Source organism: Oratosquilla oratoria, chromosome 27 (assembly GCF_046742065.1).
Source record: "Oratosquilla oratoria isolate Oo_2021 chromosome 27, ASM4674206v1, whole genome shotgun sequence".
Lineage (NCBI taxonomy): Eukaryota > Metazoa > Arthropoda > Malacostraca > Stomatopoda > Squillidae > Oratosquilla > Oratosquilla oratoria.
The window spans coordinates 45,689,273-45,696,772 of record NC_134803.1 but is presented as its reverse complement, the minus strand read 5'-3'; positions in this window follow the sequence as shown (position 1 = coordinate 45,696,772).

Here is a 7,500-nt window from a genome sequence, read left to right as displayed (position 1 = left end):
TAACCATATATACATACATATATCTGTATATGTTACAGTAAGAACACGTACCTAGGGATTATGCGTAATCCCTGAATGTTTATTCAGTGAATACGCGTAATCCCCGTTTCACTAACCTAACATAACCTAACCTAACCTGACCTAACCTAACCTAACCTAACCGAACCTAACCGAACCTAACCGAACCTAACCGAACCTAACCGAACCTAACCGAACCTAACCGAACCTAACCGAACCTAACCGAACCTAACCTAACCTAACCTAAGGTTAGGTTAGGTTAGGTTAGTGAAACGGGGATTACGCGTATTCACTGAATAAACGGTTAGTGAAACGGGGATTACTCGTATTCACTGAATAAACATTCAGGGATTACGCGTAATCCCTAGGTACGTGTTCTTACTGTAACATATATACGTGTACAAGCATATCTACATATACATACATACATACATACGTACATGTATACATATGTACATACATACGTACGTACATACTTATAAATGCATACATACATATGTACATACATACATACTTATAAATGCATACATATACTAAGGATCTATCCACCTTATAAAGGGTATAGCCAAATCAAAATACACACACTTTATACATAAAAAAACGCCTCTACCATAAGTAACACTTGATATTCTCACTCTCCAAACACCTTTCTAAACTCTTCTAACATTCGGCGAGTTCCTCCTCCTAACTCAGGATCTCTTTGCTAAATCGTCTCGCGTCTTGACACGTTATCGTACCTTTGGCAACCATGTACTTGCTTCGGGGTTTAATCTCTGTTGCCGCTTCTTCACCTTCTGCTTTGTATCTTCATCTCTTCTCCCTTTCTCCTTCTCCTTCGCGTCAGATTTTTCTCTTTCGGAGGTGCGAAGATGGAAGGCGCGGGGTAAGTAGGAGCGGGTGAGTAGGCTACCCCCCTTATATGGGGGAGTTTGCCGTTTGTATATGCATGTATGTATGTTGTCAATGTATAGTAATCTTTTATTTTCTAATCAGTTCATTTTGTACCTAACTCGATCCATTTTCTTTCCTTGTTCCTCGTATTCACTCTTCCTCTCCACATCTGCATCTTCTATCCGCCTCTGTCTCTTCCTCCCTCTTTTGTGGTCTTGTTCTCGCCATCTACTGTAGAAGTGGTTGACACTAAAAGAGCTTCTTGTCTTTATTTCCTGCAGATAACTGCCTCGTCTGCTACCAGTCTTATCTCTTACCTCTCATCCTTTGTATTGTAGTGCCTCCTTGGCGCTTACTTCATCGTGCCTCCTAGATCATACCTCCTCACACTCTTTACACAATATACCTCTCGTCTATTGATTCTACTCTCAGTCTTGCCTCTTGTCTGTATACCTCTTCAATTCATTCGTCTTTATTTTCTAAGAGTAGTTTTTATTCTTGGTGCTCTTTTTCACGTCCTTATCGACTTCTTCTTTCTTTTTCTTTCTTTATTTTTTTCTTCGTCTTGTTTCTCTTGAATTTATCGTGATCTTCCTCATCCTGATTATCTTCCTTTGTTTCTTTCATTACCTCTTACCTCCTACGTATTTTTTACATTCTTTTATCTTGCTTCCTTCCCTCCTTTCCTCCTTCCCTCCTTCCCTCCTTTTCTCAGTCTTCCTAGCATCATCTCAACACTCTCCCCTCTTTTTCCATCGCCATTCATAGAGATAAAACTGGAAAAAAAACTTCTCAGTTCCACCGTATGGAACCCTGGAGTTTTCCAGCACACACAGATGGAAGGAAAAAAACACATCTCATCATTGTGTTTACCTGGAAAAAAATTCCTAAATCTCGGTGTTATTTTTGTGTGTGTTAAGGATTCCGGCTGTATGCGCTCCCCGAGACTCCGTGACGGCGTGTGATAAAATCTTAAGACTTTAAGCTCTTCATCTTGATGATTTACAAAATACATCATCTCCTGGATGACGCCAGGCATTCCAGTTATCTTCCTTTGTCTACATGTTTTGGGCCTCATTCTCTTCTTATTTTTCCCCTTCCTATGTCTTTTCATTTCCAGTTACTAGTTATCTTCCTAAGACGGACTAAGGAGCGCGTTCCAGGACATGTAAGACTCGAGCAAACAATGGCTCCCTTGCCCATTGTGCTTAGATAGTCAGATCATTTTCCAGGTATCATTAGTCGTTGAGTATTGTTCCTGGGTCTATGTATTTAGTGAAGAGACCTATAAGTACAGTAATCGATAACGTTAAATTCGAAGCTAAATAAGATAAAACAGAGAATAAAAAAACAATAGTGATGATAATAACAATAATGATAAAGATAAGATCAAGTCAGAGATGAAATAAATCTTAAGATATATAAATGACAAGATTAATTTTTTTTTTCTAAAATAAGCAAATTTTTATATTGTCAGTAGAGCGGTAAAATGGATTTTTTCCCTCATTGACTAAAAATAACTAAAGATAATTAAACTAAAGATAATTATCTTTAGTCTTTCTAAAGAATTGGTGATGAAAAATAGAGAAAGAATTTTTGTTTTTCCTCATTTTGTGGGTATTGAAGAGGGCCGAGCACCCTGCAAAACAGTGACCGGCGCAGCCGTTGCCTCATAAATACATAAAAATGAAAATCACTCTCACATAGAAATACCAAATGTTCTATTTCCCAATTAGCATGTGGCTGTCTTATCAATATTGATATTTAGATATGTAAGAAAATAATAATTACATATATCTTTTATTTCGTATTATTGCTAGTCCATGACTTCACGTATTATTTTCCTTTCTTTCCTCCTCTCCTCCTCCCCCCTCCTCCTCCTCCTCCTCCTCCTCCTCCTCCTCCTCCCCCTCCTCCTCCACCTCCTCCTCCTCCTCCTCCTCCTCCTCCTCCTCCTCCTCCTCCTCCTCTTCCTCCTTTTTCTTTATTTCTCCGACTCATATTTCTTCATCTACCCCTCGTCTTTCTTTTCCTCGTTCTCATTTGCCTTCCTCTCCTTTTCTTCCTCCTCTTTGTTATATTCCTTCTCCTCCTTCTCTTCTTCCCATCCCCCACTCCCCCACTTCCTCCTCTTCCTCTTTCTGAACGCCTTCCTCCTTCTACTCCTTCTACTTCTCCTTCTCTTCCTTCTCCTTTTCCTTCTCCTTCCCCACTTTCTCCCTCTCTTTCTCCCCCTTCTTCTCTCCATATCTCTCCTCTCCATCTTTTCTCTTCTCTCCCTCCTCTCCCTTCTCTTCTCTACCTCTCTCTCTCTCTCTCTTTCTCTCTCTCTCTCTTTCTCTCTCTCTCTCTCTCTCTCTCTCTCTCTCTCTCTCTCTCTCTCTCTCTCTACTTTCTCTCTACTCTCTCTCTACTCTCTCTCTACTCTCTCTCTCTACTCTCTCTCTTTCTTCTCTCTTCTCTCTCTTCTCTCCTCTCCTTTCTCTCCACTCCTCTCTCTCCGCTCCTCTCTCTCCTCTCCTCTCTCTCCTCTCCTCTCCTCTCTCTCTCTCCTCTCCTCTCTCTCCTCTCTCCTCTCTCTCCTCTCTCTCCTCTCCTCTCTCTCCTCGCCTCTCCTCTCTCTCCTCTCTCTCTCCTCTCTCCTCTCCTCTCCTCTCCTCTCTCTCCTCTCTCTCTCCTCTCTCTCTTCCCCCCTCTTCCCCCTCTCTCCTCTCTCTCTCTCTCTCTCTCTCTCTCCTCTCTCTCTCTCTCTCGCTCTCTCTCTCTCTCTCTCTCCCCCCCTCTCCCCCCCCCTCTCTCTCTCTCTCTCTCTCTCCTCTCTCCTCTCTCTCTCCCCCTCCTCCCCTCTCCCCCCCCCTCCCCCCCTCTCTCTCCCCCTCTCTCTCCCCCTCTCTCTCCCCCTCTCTCTCCCCCTCTCTCCCTCTCTCTCTCTCTCTCTCTCTCTCTCTCTCTCTCTCTCTCTCTCTCTCTCTCTCTCTCTCTCTCTCTCTCTACATATGTCTATATATTTGAATGCTAAGATAGATTAACTTGTATTGCAATATAGTTTTCTTTTTACATGTATTTCGTGTACAGTTGGAATACTTTTTTTAACAACTCATTATTTTGCTCGATTATTATTTTTTTCATGATGTACAGATGAAGCCACTACCATTACTACTACTACTACTACTACTACTACTGCTACTGCTACTGCTACTGCTACTTCTACTGCTACTACTTCTACTGCTGCTACTACTACTACTACTGCTACTAGTACTACTAGTACTATTATAACTACTTAATCTAAGTAATCAAGTTGCAACAGGATACGCCCACTCCAACACGCCCATCTCAATGACGCCTACTCCAACACTTCCATTACTGATAGATTCGGCCTCTCCCACGCATACAGGCCGTACTCGGCACCACAAACAAAGGATAACTTGCCGCTAACGACGCACCTGCGACTTTGCCTCCTTCATCTCCTCCTTCACCCCTTCTCCTCCTTCTCCTCCTTCTCCTCCTTCTCCTTCCCCTTCCTCCTTCTCCTTCCCCTTCCTCCTTCCCCTTCATCTCCTCCCCATCCACCCGCCCAACACCCACACACTCCGTTTTCCCCCCTCGCCCTCATTCCATACCGCTCTGGCTTGATCTTCCTATAAACGCTTCACCTCCTCTTCCTCTTCCGCTTCCGCCTCCTCCTTCCCCTCTGCCTCTTCCGCCTACACCTTCTCCTCCTCCACCTACTCCTTTTCCCCCCTCCTCCTTTTCCTCCCCCTCCCCTCCCCCCTCCCCCTCCTCCTCCACCTACTCCTTTTCCTCCTCCTCCTCCTTTTCCTCCTCCTCCTTTTCCTTCTCCTCCTTTTCCTCCTCCTCCTCCACCTACTTCTTTTCCCCCTCCTCCTCCACCTACTACTTTTCCTCCTCCTCCTCCTCCACCTACTCCTTTTCCTCCTCCTCCTCCGCCTACTCCTCCTCCTTTTTCTCGTCCTCTTCCGCCTCCTCCTCCTCTTTCTCCTCCTCTTCCTCCTCCTCTTCCTCCTACTCCTCCTCCTTTTTCTCCTCCTCTTCCGCCTCCTCCTCCTCTTTCTCCTCCTCTTCTCCTCTTCCTTTTTCTCCTACTCCTACTCCTCGTTATCCTTTCATTCTTTTCCTTTTCATTTTTTCCTTCTTCCTCATCTTTTCATTCTTCCTCTTTCTCTTCTTCATTCTTTTCCTCTTCTTGCTCTTATTCCTTTTCATCCTCTTCATTTTTCCTCTCTTTCTTTTCATTCTCTTCATTATCTTGTTCATGTCCACTCCCTTCTTTTCCTCCTTTTTTTTTCCTCCTATCACTCTTCGTTCTATTATTTTTTATTCCTTCTCCTTCTCCTTTCTCAGCTTATCTCCCTCTTCTATTCTCCATCTATTCTCTTATTATCCTCTTCTCCTTTTCTTCACGTCTTTCTTTTCCTCTTCCATCCCCTCCTCTTCCTCTTCTTCTTCCTTTTTCGTCTCATTTCATACGCCGAAGACCTCATCATTGTCTTGTTATTCCCTATCAAGGACAGAAGCGCTGGTCAAGTACAGTCAACAGCAACAAAAATCCCTCTTTAGCGACTCGTTTCCAATCCAATACCAATCATCCCCAATCCCTTTACTCTAATCCTCGTCTCCTGATCATTCCCTTCCGAATCCCTCACGATAAACTCCCACTCAATCCTTCCTCTCACTCCTCACTTCCTTCTCATAAATCCTCCTTCCTTCCTTCCACTGCTCTTCATATCCTTTTGACTTCCCCCTAATCCCTCACGAACTACTTCACTCCCAATCCAACCTCCCTTCTCTCCCAATCCCACTCCTCGTCCAATCTCTTCTCCTCCTCCCTATCCCTCCTCCTCCCTATCCCTCCTCCTCCCTATCCCTCCTCCTCCCTATCCCTCCTCCTCCCTATCCCTCCTCCCTATCCCTCCTCCTCCTTATCCCTCCTCCTCCTCCTCCTCCCTATCCCTCCTCCTCCTCCCTATCCCTCCTCCTCCTCCCTATCCCTCCTCCTCCCTATCCCTCCTCCTCCCTATTCCTCCTCCTCCCTATCCCTCCTCCTCCTTCCTATTCCTCCTCCCTATCCCTCCTCCTCCCTATCCCTCCTTCTCCTCCCTATCCCTCCTCCTCCTCCCTATCCCTCCTCCTCCTCCTCCTCCCTATCCCTCCTCCTCCTCCTCCCTATCTCTTCTCCTCCTCCCTATCCCTCCTCCTCCTCCCTATCCCTCCTCCTCCTCCCTATCCCTCCTCCCTATTCCTCCTCCTCCTCCTCCCTATCCCTCCTCCTCCTCCCTATCCCTCCTCCTCCTCCCTATCCCTCCTCCTCCTCCCTATCCCTCCTCCTCCTCCCTATCCCTCCTCCTCCCTCCCTATCCCTCCTCCTCCTCCTCTCCTATCCCTCCTCCCTATCTCTCCTCCTCCTCCCTATCCCTCCTCCTCCTCCTCCCTATCCCTCCTCCTCCTTATCCCTCCTCCTCCTCCTCCCTATCCCTCCTCCTCCTCCCTATCCCTCCTCCTCCTCCCTATCCCTCCTCCTCCCTATCCCTCCTCCTCCTCCCTATCCCTCCTCCTCCTCCCTATCCCTCCTCCTCCTCCTCCCTATCCATCCTCCTCCTCCTCCCTATCCATCCTCCTCCGCCTCCCTATCCATCCTCATCCTCCTCCCTATCCATCCTCCTCCTCCCTATCCCTCCTCCTCCTCCCTATCCATCCTCCTCCTCCTCCCTATCCATCCTCCTCCTCCCTATCCCTCCTCCTCCTCCTCCCTATCCCTCCTCCTCCTCCCTATCCCTCCTCCTCCTCCCTATCCCTCCTCCTCCTCCTCCCTATCCCTCCTCCTCCTCCTCCCTATCCCTCCTCCTCCTCCTCCCTATCCCTCCTCCTCCTCCCTATCCATCCTCATCCTCCCTATCCATCCTCCTCCTCCCTATCCATCCTCATCCTCCCTATCCATCCTCATCCTCCCTATCCATCCTCCTCCTCCCTATCCATCCTCCTCCTCCCTATCCATCCTCCTCCTCCCTATCCATCCTCCTCCTCCTCCCTATCCATCCTCCTCCTCCTCCCTATCCATCCTCCTCCTCCCTATCCATCCTCCTCCTCCTCCTCCCTATCCATCCTCCTCCTCCTCCCTATCCATCCTCCTCCTCCTCCCTATCCATCCTCCTCCTCCTCCCTATCCATCCTCCTCCTCCTCCCTATCCATCCTCCTCCTCCTCCCTATCCATCCTCCTCCTCCTCCCTATCCATCCTCCTCCTCCTCCCTATCCATCCTCCTCCTCCTCCTCCCTATCCATCCTCCTCCTCCTCCCTATCCATCCTCCTCCTCCTCCCTATCCATCCTCCTCCTCCTCCCTATCCATCCTCCTCCTCCCTATCCATCCTCCTCCTCCTCCCTATCCATCCTCCTCCTCCCTATCCATCCTCTTCCTCCTCCCTATCCATCCCCCTCCTCCTCCCTATCCATCCTCCTCCTCCATATCCATCCTCCTCCTCCTCCCTATCCATCCTCCTCCTCCCTATCCATCCTCCTCCTCCCTATCCATCCTCCTCCTCCTTATCCATCCTCCTCCTCCTTATCCATCCTCC